This window comes from Rana temporaria, chromosome 1 (assembly GCF_905171775.1).
Source record: "Rana temporaria chromosome 1, aRanTem1.1, whole genome shotgun sequence".
NCBI lineage: Eukaryota > Metazoa > Chordata > Amphibia > Anura > Ranidae > Rana > Rana temporaria.
The window spans coordinates 85,604,952-85,625,934 of NC_053489.1; positions in this window are offsets into that span (position 1 = coordinate 85,604,952).

The window sequence follows — 20,983 nt, forward strand, 5'->3', positions numbered from 1 at the left end:
AGACACCAGTGATTCAGGAGGAGGAATCGCCAGCCAACAAGCTAATGAGAGAGAAGCTAGCGTGGTTCGGCCCGAACCCAACGCCGGATGTGGTTCTGAAAGTGATGGACCTGTTAGCGGAGGAGGCTAAACAAATAAGGGACGCAGAACTACAGAAGGATAAACAAATAAGGGACGCAGAGCTACAGAAGGCTAAAGAAATAAGGGACGCAGAACTACAGAAGGATAAACAAATAAGGGACGCAGAGCTACAGTTAAAACTGGCAGCAGTCCAACAAGCAGCCGCACCTTCTACGAACAGTGAGTACAGCACAGCAGACGCAAGGAAGATTCCGTTTAGCGCTTTTAAAGCTTTTGATGAAAAGGACTGTGAAATTGATAACTACCTGGCAGACTTTGAGCGACAATGTAACCTGCACCGAATTGCTAGAAGAGAGTGGGTTGCAATATTGTCAGGCAAACTGTCAGGCAAAGCTTCTGATGCTTTCCGGACCGTGCCAGATCAGGATATCCATAGCTACGCCCGGGTTAAAGAAGCGCTCCTGGCTCGTTATGCAGTAACCCCAGAGTCCCACCGACAGAAGTTCAGGGACTCACGCAAAACCACGAAAGACTCTTACGCAGAATGGGCATGCCAGCTGTCCCTGTCGGCCTCTAACTGGGTTAACAGCAGCCAGGCCACCACCGCAGAGGACATTTTGCAACTAATGCTCCTGGAGCAATTTTACAATCACATCCAGACGGATGTCAAAGATTGGGTGAGAGATCGCAGGCCCATGACTCTACCAGAGGCCGCGAAGTTGGCGGATGAATATGCGGATACTCGCAAGACAAACCAGGTCACACCACGGGTACAACCTCCACAACCAACGGCGCCCTCACACCCACCAGCCGCTAGATACCAACCGCCTAACAGACCGATGACATCTAGCCCTCGCTACCCACGCCAGGAGGACAACGAACAACGCTGCTTCCGGTGCAAACAGTTGGGTCACTTCAAGCAGAATTGCCCCATGAACGACAACACCAGGTCAAATTGGTCTCAACCTGGGTACCGCCCACCAGCAGCAGCCCATTGTGTAGACTCGGCTTGGGATCTCCAGGAGCTGGGTCCGGAAGAACCATTGGGCACCCCTTACGAAGCCCTCATGGTACAATCTGTTATTACGGACAACAGGGAACACCATTGTCAGCTGGTCATGGGCGACCGCCATGAGCCGGAGGGGCCTTGGAGGGAGCTGGGCAGAAAGAGGCACCGCCAGCTACCCTCCAAGAAGAAGAGGTCCTGGAAGTCATATAACCAGCGGACCTGGGAGGAGAAGAAGCGACTGGAGGAGATGGAATCGCAGCGGGCGCCCCAGATGCGGGCCGAGATGTTCGCCAAGGGCCCACCGGTGGCCCCTTACACCACCACCCAGTTCCTGATGATGAAGGACCACGTGGAGAGCCTGCAGGACATGAGCAAGCAGGATCTGATCCGTGAGTACATAGAGCTGGAGGAGTGCATAAGCCGCATGGAGGAGGAGAACAACCACCTGAGGTCACAGCGGGCTGACCCCCCCAGGCTCCATGAACTGGAGATGGAGCTGGAGAAGCTCAAAGAGGAGAACCGGCGGCTGCGGAGGGAGCAGGGGGTGGCTGACCTTATGGGGCTCTGAGTCCCCTCTTCCCCCCCCCCCCCCGGACTCTGAGCACCAGTGCTACAGCATTTCAACAAATATAACTTTTTCTTTTTATGAATCTCCTGTGATTGTCACTTCAGAGCCATAACCTGCCCCCTCCCATAGCGGGACACCTAGACGGCGGCGCACAGACCCATTCGCTGTCTTCACACTGACTTCTGGTGACTTTGCAGATCGCACAAAGACTTGGGGACTGACCGGCGTGTGATCTGACGACCCGGTAGCATACCTGAGTCGGAAGCAGTTACCAATGGAGGTCAGTCACGCCAAACGGAGTTAACCTCGGACTAAAAGCTCTGAACCCGTCAACCCTACTGGACCAGGGAAGGTCCAACCGGGTTTGCCGGAGCAGGGAGAAAAAGGGGGGCCATTGTGAAGGATGTCAGTGTAAATCTCCCTGCTTGGTTCATGTGTCACAAGCTATTGACATGTTAATGACCCTTCCTCAGCCAGCTCCCTAGTTCAAATGGTAATTGATTTATTGTGTGTGGGAAGGAGACCGGCCTTACTGTTTACAATGATTAGATAAGGGGCTCATGTTAATTATTCTGATTGCTTCATTGTGGTCAGGCTGTTACACCTAGTAATTAACTCCGCTGATGTCTTTATCTAAAGAAACATGTCTGCATGGTCGGCTCCGACTTGTCTCCTATAATCTGTATGGGAAACCCCACTGTGTGAGGGGGGCGTTCCTAACAGGCTGTAACCACATATAAGCTGAGTTTTTGTGTCAATAAAGTGTCTTGTTCCAGCAGTAAGCTTGTCTCATGTGTGGCTTTCTGGGCGATTCCAGGGATATCCCTCCTCGTGGAATATTGGGGTGATTGTCGTTATGGGAAGAAGGGAACGTTGACGGGGATATCATACCGATACCGTCACAGACCCTGTTCACAAGTGAGTGTTTTGTAGCTCGAAGCTCCAAAACGCCCAGCATCTAAAATCCCATAATTTTCAATTGTGCCTGTTCACATCTGAGCATGAAATTGCTTGATTCTTGATGCTTAAGGCTGACTATACACGATTCGATTTTAAGTCAGTTCATCAGGAACTGGCCGAGATTCTAACCATTAATGGGCAGGCTGAATGTACCAAGTTGATCTATTGATCAACTTGGGTACAACCAGCCTGACAGAATGTTTACAATTATCTCAAGTGTCTTTCCCTGCCCAAAGAAGACAAAGGCCCGGCAGGAGGAATTTACCTGTCAGCACTGTCTGTGCTAATAGGGAAATCATACAAATTTATTTCCTACAACCCATGTCTTCAGATAAGAAATGTGCACCGTCTATGGCCAATCTTAAGCATGAAAAAGTAAACAAGCTCCTTTTGAGCCACAAGCTTCAAGCTGCAGGCGTTTTTGACCTCAATAGACTTGGGAGTGTCTGAAAAACATATGAAAATACATGTTTTTCCCCAGTAAGCAGCTTTCAATTGGCTAAAAAAAACTGCCAAGCCTGAAATGCTAGAGAAAATTGTAAAAAAAATCCTGCACAGATATAAAAAAGCATGTAAAATAACTAAAGACACTTAGGTCAAGTGTGAACCCAGCCTTAAAGTGGCAGCAGCAGGAGCCATAGTTAAACTTCTGTGGGCAGGGAGCAGGGGAGGGGCTTAGAGATGCTGTGTGTGTCTATGGACAAACAAAGCCCAGATGGGAGCAGGCTCAAATGGGTGCCCTCATAGCAAGCAGCTTGCCAAAGGGGGCATCTGTACAGTGGGGAAAATATTTATTTGACCCCCTGCAGATTTAGTTTGCCCACTTACAAAAAAATAAGGGTCTATAAATTTTATCATATGTGTATTTTAAATGATAGGGTCGGAATATCAACCAAAATTTCTGGAAAAAAAAAACACATAAAACAAATGCTGTAAATTAAGTTGCAGTTCAGTGAGTAAAATAAGTATTTGATCCCAAGCAAAACATGGCTTAGTACTTGGTGGAGAAACCCATGTTGGCAAGCACAGAGGTAAGATATTTTTTGGTGACCAGGTTTACACACATCTAAGGGATTTTGGTCCACGCTTCTTTACTGATCTTCTCTAAATCCTTAAGGTCTCTTGGCTGTCTTTTGGCAACTTGAAGTTTCAGCTTCCTCCATAATTTTTTTTATAGGATTAAGGTCTGGAGAGTGGCTAGGCCACTCCATGACACTCCATGCTTCTTCATGAGCCACCTATTTGTTGCCTTGGCAGTATGCTTTGGGTAGTTGTCATGCTGGAAGACCCATCCACTACCCATCTTTAGTGTTCTTGCTGAGGGAAGAAGGTTCTCATCCAAGATTTTACAATGCAATGAAATGGGTCTTTCAGCATTGCAATTATCCAAAACATACCTCCAAGGCAACAAAGGAGTAGCTCAAGAAGAAGCATATTAAGGTCATGGAGTGACCTAGCCAGTATTCACACCTTATTCCTATAGAAAATGTATGGAGAGCTGAAACTTCGAGTTGCTAAGCTAAGAAACCTTAAGGATTTAGAGAAGATCTGTAAAGAAGAGTGGACAAAAATCCCTCCTGAGATGTGTGCCAACCTGGTAACCAACTACAAGAAATGTCTTGTCTGACCAGATTTGGTGCCTCCTTCAGCTCTCATAAGGCCGGGCATTGTTCAGGGTCCAGGTTGTCTTTTCTTCCTCTGTTGCCAATTCACCTCGGTAAGATCATCTTGAACAAAGTCTAAAACAATGTCTAAAAAGACCCCCAACTATCTATTTTTACGGAAAGGGGGCATTTTGTAGATATTATAAGTAGGCTGGTGTCTCGTTTCCATGGGATAGAAGGAGTAGGGGAAGGTTGGTCCTCATCCTCAGTTTCCGTTAATAGGGAGGTGAGTATTTCTAGAGCCTCATCATCTTGGGATTCAGTTGGATGGTTCCCAACTTCCTCTTGGGTAGTTCTTTGATGTAACTGTCTCAGGTATTTCGTAAAAATAAAGTTATCTTTATATACCTCAAACTCGTTCATAGACCCGGTAAGTGAGTACGAGAGTCCCTTTTCAGCCAATTTTCTATGCCTATCTTCTAATTTAAATTCTGAGAGGTTTGTAATAGTCTTGAAGTGTGGGTCAAGATGAGGGTAGGACGGAGTAGCTCAATATCAAGCACATTAATGCGATGAAGTGGCCTAGGCAGTCTCCACCTTAATCCTATACAAATTTTTTGGAGCGAGCTGAAACTTCGAGTTGCTAAGCAACAGCCAAGAAACCATAAGGATTTAGAGAAGATCTGTATATCAAATAATTATTTTACTCACTGAACTGCAACTCCATTTATAAAATTTGTATCATGTGTTTTTTCTGGACTTTTGGTTGAATATTCTGTCTCTATCGTTTAAAATACACCTATAAAAAAAACTACAGACCCTTCATTTATTTTTAAGTGGGCAAACTTACAAAATCTGCAGGGGATCAAATAATTATTTTCCCCACGGTATGCCTATGCAATATATTGTGTTTTGATTGTTAAATAACATCTTACTTTATCATCTTGACAAAGATAATTATCAGATCTTATGAAACACCTTTAAAAAAAAAAAAAGTAGAGTCTAATTCTCAGAAAGTGATCTAATGGAAAGTGCATTTTGTGCTCTAACCTTAAGTAGTGCATACACCATATCTGCAGTTTGTTTCTTGTTTTAGCCAGTGAACAAATGGATGTATTTGTTAATAATGGAAAATGATTTCATCAGTTTGCTCTGTCTTCCCGATACTACACTTCTCAGGAATTCCTTGGATAATTGTAGATCTTACAGCAGAATGTTTAATTCACAGCATTACCCGGAAAAATAAAAGGATTTGTGGTGTCCATTTAAATTAGTTTAACATTTATTTTTTTTAAATGAAGAAAATATGTTTAAAAACGTTACAATTACAAAAATGTGCATAGATAAGATACCACAATATAAAGACATAAAATAGATGGCTTATTGCCTTTAAAGGTTTTCTCTACCAAGTATAGATTTCAAATGCATTCACCTAAGGTGACTTTAGAAATTGGTGCAGGTTGGACCTTAAGAGGTTTTTCCAAGATACCAATCGCAGACCTGAAAAATGTCTAGCTTTTTAGTATTAGCTGATTTTTAGATTACCTTTAATTATGTTCACTAAGACTGTTTCGAGATTTAAGATGAGCAGATCTGATGCTAATCATTAATGCTGAAGTCACTAAATACAACAAACTTTCCATCCAGTGGAGGCATAACTGATATACAAACCCAATGATTGGCCTCCTTGAAAAATACCTGTCTGTGGACATCTTCTCTATAAGCAAATAAATACCAGAGCTCACACAGGACTAAAGATGTTATGCATGTTTCCAAAATATGCTAAGAAAGAGGACAAGCCACACAAAGGAGCTAATTTATGCACATTTACCTGGCATTTTATAGGCACAGGCACAGCATAACAAATATGATTTCTTTCCTCTCAGGAAGATTACTATTGAAAATGAAAACTTGTTATATCATGAGTTGTGCTGCAATGCTAATGAGGAGCATAATGATAGGAGCAGAGGGACAGACGGATGAGCTGCTGCTTAGATTGTAAGATATTATTGTCACTAAAAATGTACTGTATGTGATTGTAATCTTACCCACAATTACATATAAAAATGTTGACTCTTCTGTGTCACTTATAGCCAAGAGTAATATAACACAGCACTTTATAATTAGAATACTAATGAGGAGCATGCTGATAAGAGCCGAGGGCCAGTCAGATGGGCTGCTGCTTAGATTGTAAGATATTATTGTCACTAAAAATGTACTGTATGTGATTGTAATATTACCCACAATTACATATACAAATATTGACTCTTCTGTATCACTTATAGCCAAGACTCAGTAATATAACACATCACTTTATAATTAGAATACTAATTATTAAAGTCCTTTATTATACACTGGATAGCTCCAGTTCCTACAATAACTGATATATACACACTTTTACAGCCATAGTCAGATGTAACACAACATACCTTGAGATTTGTGTACAATTTGACCTTGCAGACTGCGTTGCCCTTTGCAGTAGTCATTCACACAGGGGCTCCTCTGAATAAGGAATTGAGCTGTCAATCTTACATTGGGTTCTGAAGTTGAGTGCATGCTAGGAGTGTACACTTGTTTTTTTCAAACCAAGTCAACAGTGGCTGCTTCTATATTTATATTCTTACAGGTTCACTTTAAATAATACAGGAAAAAAGATATTGCCTAAGTATTTTTCTTTTTGCGCAGTGAAGGTAATCAGAATAATTCTAAGAATATGAGGTCACCTCAGTGCTGAATTAATTTTCTCTCAATTTATTAAGATGAGATCAATGCATTGTCTAATTGAGCAATTCTGTGCAAGTTGTACTGAGCACATGGCCTCATGTCATGTCTTCAAATGATTTTCATTTGTAGTATGTAAATGGTCGGTGGACTAGAACTAACATTAAAGGGGTTGTAAAGGTTCATGTTTTTTCACCTTAATGCATTCTATCCAACGATTAGCGGCCCCCCCATTTACTTACCTGATCCCTCCAAAGTCCCGCGTCGTGAACACGCAGGCTTCTCGACCGGGCTTTTCGGCTCTTCTCGGCTCATTCATTAAATGATTGATAGCAGCGCAGCCATTGGCTCCCGCTGCTGTCAATTAAATCAATGAGGCAGCCCTCCAGGGACGAGTGATACAGACGGCAGCTATAGCTGCTGACTGTATCACTGTATCACAGGAGCACGCTCGCATGCCTTGGGAGAGCGCTTCCCAGAGCGGGGGTTAGCTGATTCAGGGAAGACCTGAGACAGCAGCCAAGGGACCTCAGAAGACGAGGATCGGGGCCACTCTGTGCAAAACAAGCTGCACAGTGGAGGTAAGTATGACATGTTTGTTATTTTTTTTAAAAAGGAACCTTTACAACCACTTCAAATACATTTATTCTTATAGCTAATACCTAGTACTGTATATTATAGTTATCTGAAGTTTAGCTACTTTTAAAAATTCTCTAGAGCCTTAGTGACCTAACTTATCTGTAATAAACTATGTTCCATGTTCTCTAAACAGCTGGATCTTGTAGAACCTATTTGTACAGGGTGCCCTGTCTTCTTCCTGCTGCTGAACTTCTGGCACTGAGGGAGTTAATAGCTCAGAGTCTTCTGTAAAAGCAGTGAACAAACTTCCCACAAGGACCTACCCCTCTTACCTCCTTCACTGGGAAAAGTTGCTGCATGAAACATTATCTGTGAATGGGGAAGATAATCCTGTGATTCAGCTGCCTCTCTTCCATTCACAAAAGGCAGTATACACCATAAAATAACTTTTCACAATGGAGAAGGAGGGGTTAGATCCCAGTTGGGAGGTCGTTCACTGCAATTTCACATAAATCTCATAGCTTTTAGCTGCCTCAGCACCATAAATTCAGCAACAGGAAGAGGACAGTGCACCCTGCTGAGAAGATTTCTACAGGATACAGGATACAGCTGCCTGCACAACATCGGACATACTGTAGTTCACCACAGGTAAGTTAAGTCGCTAAAGGCATTAAAAAGCTTTTTGGGCTAAACTTTATTTGGAGGGATTAAATAGTGGGTGTAATAACCATACCAAGTGTTATATACGAAGTCTGGACCTCTCAGGGAAATGGGGGACATTTGGTCCCTAGTAAAAAAAGTAAAGCTAACAAGAGCTAAAAAGCTAGCAAGAGAAGTGCAGTTTTTTTTAGCAGTAACAGCAAAGACCTTATGTAAAAAGTATGAAATAGCAGATTTCTAATAATCACCACATACATAAGCATAAGACAGATCATAGAAACTGCCTGTTGCTGAAAAATGTGTGTACTGTGTATATTGGGGACATACAGTATTTTACAAAAGTGAGTGCACACCTCACATTTTTGTAAATATTTTATTATATCTTTTCATGTGACAACACTGAAGAAATTACACTTTGCTACAATGTAAAGTAGTGAGTGTACAGCTTGTATAACAGTGTAAATTTGCTGTCACCTCAAAATAACCCAACACACAGCCATTAATGTCTAAACCGCTGACAACAAAAGTGAGTACACCCCTAAGTGAAAATTTCCAAATTGGGCCCAATTAGACATTTTCCCTCCCCAGTGTCATGTGACTCATTAGTGTTACAAGGTCTCAGGTGTAAATGGAGAGCAGGTGTGTTAAATTTGGTGTTATCACTCTCAGGCCTCATACACACAACCGTTTTCCTCAACAGAATCCATCAAGAAACTTGGTGGCAAAGCTTTTTTGCCGAAGAAAACAGTCGTGTGCATGTTTTTCATCAAGGAAACTGTCGAGGAACTCGACGAGGAAAAAAGAGAACAAGTTCTCTTTTTCCTCGACGGGAGTCTCAATTTCCTTGTTGTGTTCCTCGTCGGGCTGGTTTTCGACGAGAAACATGTCACGGAAGCATGAATCAGACGTACAACAACAGATAAATGAAATAGGAAGGCTTTATTAAAAACCAAACAGCAAGGTTAAAGTCCAAACAGTAAGCAGAGTCTTCCACCGGAGCCAGGGTCAATAGCCAGGAAATGGGAGTCAGCCAGTCAGAGTCCGTAGTCAGAGAGAGGTGGTGAAACGAAGCCGGGGATCAGGAGCCAGAAGGATCGTCCGTGGAAGCCGGGTCGGTAACAAAGAGCAAGCAGCACAATCACAGGAACGTGTAGACGAGAGGCCCAAGCAAGGACATGCTGCAGCAGCCCTCATATATATATATGCTGAGCATCCAGCTCCTCCCAGTGGGAAGGAGGAGCCGCAGGGCGTGGTAAGTTTATAAAAACCCCAGGAAGCAAGATGGCTGCCAGCACATGTCAGTGATAAGAAGCCTGCAAGGAGGTAAGACCATGACAGTACCTCCCCCTCAAGGGCCCCTCCTTTGCGGCGCAAAAAACGATTTCTGGGGGAAGCGCGCGTGGAAGACTCGGAGCAAGACAGGAGAGTGGACATCTGCGGAGGGAACCCAGGAATGCTCCTCTGGACCATAACCACGCCAGTGGACCAAAAACTGCAACCAACCGCGGACCAAGCGTGAGTCCAGGATATCGCTCACCTCATATTCTTCATGGTCGCCCACCTGGACCGGACGAGGCAGAGGAACCGAGGAGGTGAAGCGATTGCACACCAGTGGTTTCAACAGGGAAACGTGAAACACATTGGAGACCCGCATGCCAGGTGGGAGCGCAAGGGCATAGGCAACCGGGTTTACCCTGCGGAGCACTCGGAAGGGACCAACAAAGCGAGGAGCCAGCTTAGGAGTTGGCACTCGAAGGTTGAGGTTGTGAGTGGACAACCATACACGGTCTCCGACCTGGTAGGAAGGAGCAGGCAACCGTCTGCGATCAGCCTGGAGTTTCTGGCGCTGCGCAGAGACCTCGAGGGACCTCTGGATCTGTACCCAAGAAGCACGTAGAGCGGAAAGGTGATCTCCACAGCCGGAATATCTTGGGGAGAGAATGACTCCAGTAACACGGCAGGTTGGAACCCATAATTGGCCATGAAGGGAGACATCCCAGAGGAAGAGTTAACCGCCGTGTTCCTGGCAAACTCAGCCCATGGCAGAAGGTCAACCCAATTGTCCTGATGATCGGAGACATAGCAACGAAGAAATTGCTCCAGGGCCTGATTGGATCGTTCTGCGGCCCCATTGGACTGAGGGTGGTAGGCCGAGGAGAAGGAGAGCCGAATCCCCAGTTGGGAGCAAAAGGCGCGCCAGAACCTGGACACAAACTGACTTCCCCGATCCGACACTATCTCTTTGGGCAAACCGTGCAACCGAAAGACCTCCCTGGCGAAAACCGTGGCCAACTCTTGTGTGGAAGGTAATTTCTTGAGTGGAACACAGTGGCACATTTTGGAAAACCGATCCACAATCATGAGAATGACCGTATGGCCTCGGGACGCAGGAAGGTCCACAATGAAGTCCATTCCAAGGTGTGACCATGGACGCTCCCCAGTGGTAATGGGTTGTAGAAGGCCCAATGGAAGGTGCCGAGGGGACTTATTCTGGGCACAAACAGAGCAACTCCTCAGGCACGAAACATCTGCCGTTAGGTCTCCCAGAAGGAGCACCAGATTGGGCTGCCAAAATCTGCTCCCCAAGGGGAGAGGTCAGGCTGGTGCGAATGGCGGCCAGGATCTGATTTGGAGGTATGACCGAAGTCGGTATCGATTCCTCCCTGGACAGCTCGGAGTATTGACGTGATAAGGCATCCGCCCTGACGTTCTTGGAACCGGGTAAATAGGAGACCACATAATTAAAACGTGACAGGAACAGAGCCCATCTGGCCTGACGGGGTGTCAATCTCTTAGCCTCCGAAAGGTAAGTCAGATTCTTGTGGTCCGTCAGGATGAGAACCGGAACCACCGAACCCTCGAGCAAGTGCCTCCACTCTTTGAGAGCCTGTACGATGGCCAACAACTCTCTGTCACCAATCTGGTAGTTGCACTCCACGGGAGACAGTTTCCTGGAGTAAAACCCACAGGGAAGCAGGGGACCCTCTGGTGTCCGACGCTGAGACAGAAGGGCGCCTACTCCTGTCTCAGACGCGTCCACCTCGAGAACAAAGGGCAACCCAGGGTTGGGATGAGACAGTATTGGAGCCGACACAAAGGCAGATTTTAGAGCCTCAAAAGCCCGGGTGGCCTCGGCCGGCCAGACATGGGAATTACTGCCCTTCCTGGTCAGATCCGTGAGAGGTTTGGCCAGCATGGAGAAGTCCCTGATGAACTTCCGATAATAATTGGTGAAGCCCAAAAAGCGCTGCAGGGAATGAAGACTACTGGGCTGGGGCCACTGTAAGACTGCCGAAACCTTCTCAGGGTCCATGGAGAACCCCTCCGCGGAAATGATGTAACCTAAGAAGGTTACCTGGGATCGGTGAAATTCGCATTTCTCAAGCTTACCGAAAAGCTTGTTCTCTCGTAACCGTTGCAGCACATGCTTGACATCCAGAATGTGGGCCTCCATGGATTCAGAGTATACCAAGATATCATCCAAATAGACCACCACACACTGCTGCAGCAGGTCACGGAAAACATTGTTGATAAATTCCTGAAAGACTGCGGGCGCATTGCACAACCCAAAGGGCATAACCAGGGATTCATAATGACCGGTCCTGGTGTTGAACGCAGTCTTCCACTCGTCACCAGCCTTGATTCTTACAAGGTTATATGCTGCCCTCAGGTTGAGTTTGGTAAAGACCGTGGCCCCCTTGAGGCGATCGAACAACTCGGAAATCAACAGAATCGTGTATGCATTCTTAATCGTGATGCGATTTAGGCCCCTATAGTCGATGCAAGGCCTCAACTCTCCGCCCTTCTTTTTTACAAAGAAAAATCCAGCCCCTGCCGGGGAAGAGGATTTGCGAATGTGCCCCCGGGAAAGCGCCTCCTTCACGTACTCCTCCATGGCCTCATTCTCCGCAACCGACAGTGGATAGACCCTGCCACAAGGAGGAATGGCACCAGGTTGTAAATCTATGGCACAATCGTATGGGCGGTGCGGAGGTAGGAACCCAGCGCGCACTTTATCTAATACATCCCGGTACCCCTCGTATTCAGGAGGCAACACAGAGTCCGAGGAGATACACAACAACTTGACAGGCCCATGGATGCAACTAGCCCCACACTGTGGTGACCACGAGAGGATCTCGGCCGATCTCCAATCGAAAGTCGGATTATGCTTCTAGGGTACCCCAAGATCACCGAGTAGTGTGGAGACGAAATGACCTGAAGGCAGGCCGACTCCCTGTGAACGGCCCCAATGGCTAACTCCACTGGAAGGGTCTCATGAGTCACCTGCGACAGCTGGAGGGGTCTGCCGTCTATCGCCTCGAGAACCAGCGGGGAAACTCGAGCCTGCAGAGGAATGGAGTTAGCGGCAGCAAATTTACTATCGATGAAAAATCCACCAGCACCAGAGTCCACCAACGCCTGGGTCATCACCGAGCCCCCGACCGAGGAGAGAACAACGGTGATCAGTGGTTTATCAGCACAGGAAACCGGGGACGAAGAGACTCCACCCAAGATCTGCCCCCGACAGGATCTCAGGTGCGAGCGTTTCCCGGACGGTTCGGACATGACAACCGAAAATGCCCGCTGAGACCACAGTACATGCATCGGCCCTCGCATCTCCGGAATGCCTTTGGACAGGCGAGCAAACCCCAGCTGCATGGGCTCACCCCCAGGCAAGTCAACCCCAGGAGGCGTGGGAGGAGAGGGAGGCACGGGTGGGACAGTAAACGTAGGCGCCAATCTGTTAGGAGGCCTCCGCAGGCTCTCCCTAAAGGAAGGTCTCTGAGTCTAGTGTCAATCAATATCAGGAAAGAAATAAGAGCCTCGAGCTCCACTGGTAGGTTCTTAGCCGCAAGACATCCGAGAGACCATGGGAGAAAGCAGCGACCAGAGCCTCATTATTCCAGCCCACCTCTGCTGCCCGGGTATCAAACTTAATGGCGTATTCGGCTACCGATCGTGAACCCTGTCTGACGGACATAAGAAGCTTCGCAGCAGAGGCAGAGCGAGCCGGTACATCAAACACCTTCCGAAGAGAAGCAACAAAATCGGAAAACTCGGCAACCACCGGATTGTTGTTCTCCCATAAGGGACTTGCCCAGGCCAAGGCCTTGTCCGAGAGCAGCGAGATCAGGAAGCCCACCTTCGATCTCTCAGTGGGAAAGGCATGTGGCAGCAACTCGAAATAAATGCCCACCTGGTTAAGGAAACCTCGGCACTGAGTCGGCTCTCCCCCAAAGCGCTGCGGGAGGGGGGCAGAGCCGGTCATACCCCGAGACACCGCAGGCGCAACAACAGGTGTCGGGGTAGACTCTGGCGCAACAACCGGAGCGGCAGTAGGAGCGGACCCAGGAGCGACAACCGGCCTATCGGTAATGGGAGCTAGATGAGCCGTGCGTGCAAGCAGGGTTTGCAAAGCCTGAGCGAACTGACCCAGCAGGTAATCCTGCTGATCCAGTCTGGCAACCAGCATGGGTAGCGAAGGTGGCCCTGTACCGTCAGAATTCATGGCTTGGGCCTAATGTCACGGAAGCATGAATCAGACGTACAACAACAGATAAATGAAATAGGAAGGCTTTATTAAAAACCAAACAGCAAGGTTAAAGTCCAAACGGATGATCAAACAGTAAGCAGAGTCTTCCACCGGAGCCAGGGTCGATAGCCAGGAAATGGGAGTCAGCCAGTCAGAGTCCGTAGTCAGAGAGAGGTGGTGAAACAAAGCCGGGGATCAGGAGCCAGAAGGATCGTCCGTGGAAGCCGGGTCGGTAACAAAGAGCAAGCAGCACAATCACAGGAACGTGTAGACGAGAGGCCCAAGCAAGGACATGCTGCAGCAGCCCTCATATATATATGCTGAGCATCCAGTTCCTCCCAGTGGGAAGGAGGAGCCGCAGGGCGTGGTAAGTTTATAAAAACCCCAGGAAGCAAGATGGCTGCCAGCACATGTCAGTGATAAGAAGCCTGCAAGGAGGTAAGACCATGACAAAACATGATCGTGTGTATGCTAAGAAACCCGCGCATGCTCAGAATAAAGAAAGAAAGCCTCTTCTAGAGATGATTCACAAGAAAGCCCGCAAACAGTTTGCTGAGGACAAGCAGACTAAGGACATAAATTACTGGAATCATGTCCTGTGGTCTGATGAGACCAAGATAAACTTATTTGGTTTGGAGCTTATATGGCGGCAACCAGGTAAAGGTGATGGACTGACCAAGCATGACTCCAGACCTAAACCATATTGCGCATCTGTGGGGCATCCTCAAATGGAGGGTGGAGGAGCGCAAGGTCTCTAACATCCACCAGCTCAGTGATGACGTCATGGAGGAGTGGAAGAGGACTCCAGTGGCAACCTGTGAAGCTCTGGTGAACTCCATGCTCAAGAGGGTTAAGGCAGTGCTGTAAAATAATTGACACTGTGGGCCCAATTTGTACATTTTTACTTAGGGATGTACTCACTTTTGTTGCCAGTAGTTTAGACGTTAATGTGATTAACCCTCTGGGCGGTATTCCCGAGTCTGACTCGGGGTGGAGTTTTTTGGCTACGATCGGTAACCCCGAGTCAGACTCGGGCTTGCCTCGCTGAATCCACAGGCAGGGTTTACTTACCTTGTCCCTGGATCCAGCTATGCCACCACACTGTGTGAGCGAGCGGGACCTCGCTCGATTCACACAGTGCCTCTGTGTGCCACCGATCTCCGTTCCCTGCGACGTTACGACGCACGGGGGCGGAGAACGGCGCCAAATTCAAAAAAGTAAACAAACACATTACATACAGTATACTGTAATCTTATAGATTACAGTACTGTATGTAAAAAATACACACACCCCTTGTCCCTAGCGGTCTGCCCAGTGCCCTACATGTTCTTTTATATAATAAAAACTGTTCTTTCTGCCTGCAAACTGTAGATTGTCCATAGCAACCAAAAGTGTCCCTTTATGTCAAAAATGGTTTTAGAGCAGCTAGAAAACAGCGATAATAAATTATAATCACTTGCAGAATTGTGCGATAGCGATTTCTGGGGAAATTTGTCATAAAAAAATAAAAGTAATGACAGCGACAATTCTGCAACTGAGCAAATTTCAGTGATTTTGAGTTGATTACATTATTGAATAATTTTTATTATAATTATATTATGATTTCTTATAATTATTTATAATTATTTATTATATTATAATTTATAATTTTGTTTTTAAAAAAATGTCATACCTGGGATGCCTACTAGACTCTTGTTTGGTCAGATTTAAGTGAGTTATTCCAAAGAATTGCCTACAATATAAAACGCCAAATTTCCTTGCAAATAATGGTACCGCTTTCAGCACCTTTTTTCTGAAATAATCATACCGCCAGGGAGGTTAACGTCTAAACTGGCTGTGTGTTAAATTATTTTGAGGGGACAGCTAATTTACACTGTTATACAAGCTGTACACTCACTACTTTACATTGTAGCAAAGTGTAATTTCTTCATTGTTGATCATATGAAAATATATAATAAAATATTTACAAAAATGTGAGGTGTGTACTCGTTTTTGTGAGATACTTTATATGGTGAATGGCTCCTTACATTTTATTAGAGCTTTTTCACTTCTAACATTGTAAAAAATTCATGCTTATAATAATTGGCAATTTAGCAACTGGATGTCCTCATTATTCCTCTTGGTTTGCAATACTTAAACCTGTCACAAATATTGGCATCTGATTGGTTGCTGTATAGGTGGGGATATTATGCACTATTACATGCATTGACTTACAATACAGTATATGATATACTGTATATACTAGTAAGTACATTTTTATTAAAACAAACAAGGAATACTAAAGTGTGTATATATACACACACACACACACATATATATATATATATATATATATATATATATATATATATATATATCTATAGATTGTCACGTATATTGTATATGCCACCTTGTATACATTTTGCTGATTTCAGCAGTGGAACCTATATAAAATGCAGTAATATAACTTTATACTTTAAAATAAAGTGAAAGCATTTCTTCAGAACTAGTAAAGTTATAATTCTTTTAAAATACTTTTGTTCTTGGCTTGCGTTGGAGATTTACAGAGCATGTACCGAGGAGCGCAGCAAAGCACATCAATATTTTAACAGTTCAGTTTTTCTTTTTGCAGAATCTGTTGATGATGTCTGCTTTGAACATTATGCTGTACATTTGTAAAAAAAAAATCCAGCCAGAGGCAACTCTCTGTATCCCAAAAGAGGGGTTTCATGTGGTTGAGAGAAAATGATTCTGAAATCTATCTGCTGCAAGGTGATTCAGGGAATAGGCTGCTTAGAATACCAGTGTTAAAGTGAACTTTGCATATTTAGAATAAAGTAATGGGGTTTGTTGACAGCCAAAAACCTCCACTGCTAATACTTACCATATGCATGCTCCCTCAACCACCCCCATGCTCTGTCAACCACCCCCTTACACTGGCAGAGCCATGTGAAATATCTGGTAGCTCCAGGTATGGGGAAGCATGTGACTCTTCCCTATTATTCCCACAATGGAATGCCTCATTACCTGAGCAGCCAATCACTAGGCCAGAGTGCTGTCATGTAGGGGCAAGGTAAGGGTCTTTAGCCATCTGCACACTTCAATCCAAACCAACTCAGAACATACAGGAGGCCTTTTCATTGGGTTTCAGCCATTGAACAAGATAGAGAAAGAACAAGTTTAATTCAAGTTAAAATTTCCCCCACAGCCATTCAAATCTATTCAAATCATATTACACCAAACCACTGAAATATAAACCTGTTGTGTAAAGCCCAAATCCAGCCAAATGTAAATTAAAGTATATTTGGGAGAACATTTTTAAAAGTATAAGGCCATGCACACACGGCAAAAATCTTGTCGGGGAAAAAAAACTTTGTTTTCCCTGACGAGATTCTTGGCAAGAATCTCTTGCCGCCCGAGTGTACAGACTCTTGTTTCAAAAGAACCGCGGTTCTTTTGAAAGGAAAGAACGTGGTGACGTTATCGCGTACGACGAGCATGCACTCGTCACATTCGGTGCTGTCGCCGCCATCTTGCTTCACACTACCTATGCCAACAAAGTCATTTCGAGCATGCGTGGGTTTCCACGGCGACAGGTAAGTATACACACTCTCGGGTTTGTCGTCGGGAAACAGGCCGACAAGAATCTCAACGAGAAAAAAGAGCGCAGGTTCTCATTTTTTCTCGTCGAGATTCTGGCCAGATTTCCTGACGAGAAACCTGAAAGACTCGTACACACGAACGGTAATCTCGGCAAGAAGCAGTTTTCTTGCTGTTTTTTTGCAGAGAAAACCGGTCGTGTGTACAAGGCCGTAGTGTAGGCAGCTGTAAATGACCAACATTTAATCTAGTTACGGTATATACTCTTTAAACACACTTCATGTATTGTTAAATACTATCTGCCTTTCTACTAAATTCCTGCAGTTCCCAGATCATCATCATTCAAACTGTGGGAGGAAGGGTTGTCACTGTTAACCAATCAAAGGTATTGCACAGAGGTGTGTATCTAATAAGGGAATATGCTGATTGAACCCTGAGCTGATTCCGAAGTGCTGAGTGCAGACTGAGTCACCAGTATGCAGAGGAGAGAGTGGACTAATCGCTGTGTGTGACTGGATGGTGAGATGCTGCTGCAGGGATTTACTATCTGCTACTAAAGCCAGAGATTGATCCATCCCTATTGAGAACTGACCATACAGCCATCTAGTAGGCCTATTTGTTGCTTTGAATCCATTTTTCCTTCTACTCGTGAAATGTTCCCTGTGCCACTGGCTGCAATACAACCCCAAAGCATGATTGATCCACCCCCATGCTTAACAGTTGGACAGAGGTTCTTTTCATTAAATTCTGTGCCCTTTCTTCTCTAAACATACCTTTGCTCATTCCGGACAAAATTTTCTATTTTAACCTCATCGGTCCACAGAACTTGTTTCCAAAATGCATCAGGCTTGTCTATATGTTCATTTGCAAAGTTCAAACGCTGATTTTTGTGGTGAGGACATAGAAGAGGTTTTCTTCTGATGACTCTTCCATGAAGACCATATTTGTACAAGTATCTCTTTATAGTGGAATAGTGTACCACAACTCCAGTGTCTGCCAGATCTTTCTAGAGGGATCGTGCAGTCAAACGTGGGTTTTGAATTGCTTTTCTCACAATCCTGCGAGCTCTTCTGTCTGATATTTTTCTTGGTCTTCCAGATCTTGCTTTAACTTCCACTGTTCCTGATGACTGCCATTTCTTAATTACATTCCGAACAGAGGATATTGCAGATAAACAGAAACAAGTCTCCTGCGCTCTGGTATTTACGGGAAGTGCTATGGGGTGGTGTAGTTCAATTAAAATATATCTTCTAGAGTCTTGCAGCCCTCCTCAGAATCGTGGGAATTCATAAAACTATGAATTCTTTTTTTGAACAGAGGATATTGACATCTGAAAACGCTTTGCTATCTTCTTATAGCCTTCTCCAGCTTTGTGAGAGTCAACTATTTTCAGTTTCAGTTTTCAAGACAACTGCTTAGAAGAACCCATGGTGCTGATTGTTAGGGCAAGGTCAGATGAGTCTGGGCATTTAAAACCTTTGAGATTGACATCACCTGGTCTTCCCAGACGATGACTGAGAACAATCCATGACACTGGCAGGTCTCAGCTTTGCAAAGGGGGCAGTGCATGCTATAAATTCTGCAGGGTGCCCAAACTTTTGCAGACACCATTTTTTTGTTTTCTGTAATTTTGAAAGTGTAAATGATGGAAATAAAATCTAACTTTTTTTGACATATTATAAGAATGTCTAATCTGTAATTTGATGCCTTTTGGAGATTTTTCCATCTTTCCTTGGCTTCGTTATGCACATTAATACAAATTTTTGCCTGGGGTGCCCAAACTTTCGATCCCCACTATATTTGTTGGCGGAAAACTAACACTGCACATCACCCTGAACACACCATCCTCACCGTGAAACATGGTGATGGCAGCATCATATTGTGGGGATGCTTTTTTTCAGCAGGGGCAAGGAAGCTGGTCAGAATTGATGGGAAGATGGATAGAGCCAAATACAGGGCAATCTTAGAAGAAAACCTGTTACGAGTCTGCAAAAGACTTGAGACTGGGGTGGAGGTTCACCTTCCAGCAGGACAACGACCCTAAACATACAGTCAGAGGTACAATGGAATAGTTTGGATCAAAGCATATGTGTTAGAATGGCTCAGTCAAAGTCCAGACCTAAATCCAATTGAAAATCTGTGGCAAGAAATTGCTGTTCATAGATGCTCTCCATCCAATCTGACAAAACTTGAGCTATTTTGCTAAGAGGGCCTTAGTAAGGGTGGTAGTATTTCTTGATAGAGTATATATAAGGTGATCATGCATGCCCCGCTGCCTATGCCGACTAGGGGAAGTCCGAAATGCTTTTCCTTCTTTATATTGACTCGGGGGGAATACAAATGCACACATTTCACATATGTATTTGTAAAAAAAATATGAAAACCATGTATCATTGTCCTTACACTTCACAACCATGTGCCGTTTTGTGTTAGTCTATCACATAAAATCATAACAAAATACATTTACATTTTTGGCTGTAACATGGCAAATTGTGGAAAATTCCAAGGGGTGTGAATACTTTTTCAAGGCACTGTAAATTGGCTAAAAAACTCCTGTTATTTGGATTATGGCTCCTACAGGGAACCTACGCATTCCTATGAGTAAGATGTTACACTTAGCCAGAGCTTTTTTTCTCAGAAAATAGGTGCAGGAACTCAAGCACGACCCCGTTCAGATTTCACAAACAATAGAAGGGTCTTAAAGGGGCATTAAATATCAGGATTGCATTACATACAGAGTGCAGAGTTCGGGTGGTTACACACAGAGTGCAGAGCTATCACTTGTAAACACAGGAACAAGACTTCTGTGTTTACAAGTGATTGAGTTGAGCGGGCACCAAAGGGTCTGAGCCAGAGGTAGTAGAACTGAGTTCCCCCAAGTTCCCCCTGAAAAAAAGCCCTGCACTTAGCAGTATTTTTGACTTCAGCATAATGACAATTATTTTATACTTTATTTAAAAAAAGTTATGTTATAGGCCAAGAGAGGATTAAGGCACGGGTTTAGCGCATCCTTAGTGGGAGCTACTGTACATTTGGTAAATATATTGTAAAATAAATGCTAAAAACAATTACCCAATTGATCCCAATTATTTGCCAGAATGCTGTGAATACATTTAATCAGCTATATTTGCTTAGGTATGTCCACTAACATCACATGTGTTAGTTTACTTCCTCATGTCATGTGATTGGTTCAAGAACGGTGGTTCCTCGCTGGATTATTATTTTTTTAAAGGGACAGTGGGCTTATTCTGTATCTCATGCAAGTTACAGAATTAACTTGCATGAGATATTTAGGTGTGGGACACATTTTGCCTAAATATGTCATGCAATCCTGAAACTGTAAATTCACTAGACCGTTGGTGCGGTATATACCGAAAAATACTGAAAACGCTTGGTAAATACTGTATATAATACCACAATACTGTGTTAGACACACAGTTAACCCTTTGATCATCCTAGATGTTTAACCCCTTTCCAGTCAGTGTCATTAGAACAGTGGCAGTGCATATTTTTAGTACTGATCACTGTATTAGTGTCACTGGTTCCCGAAAAGTGGCAAAAGTGGCAGTTAGTGTCCGACAGACCAACGCAATATCACAGTCCTGCTATAAGTCACTGATCGCTATCATTACTAGTATTAAATAAATAAATAAATAAATAAATAAAAATTCCATAAATATGTCCCATAG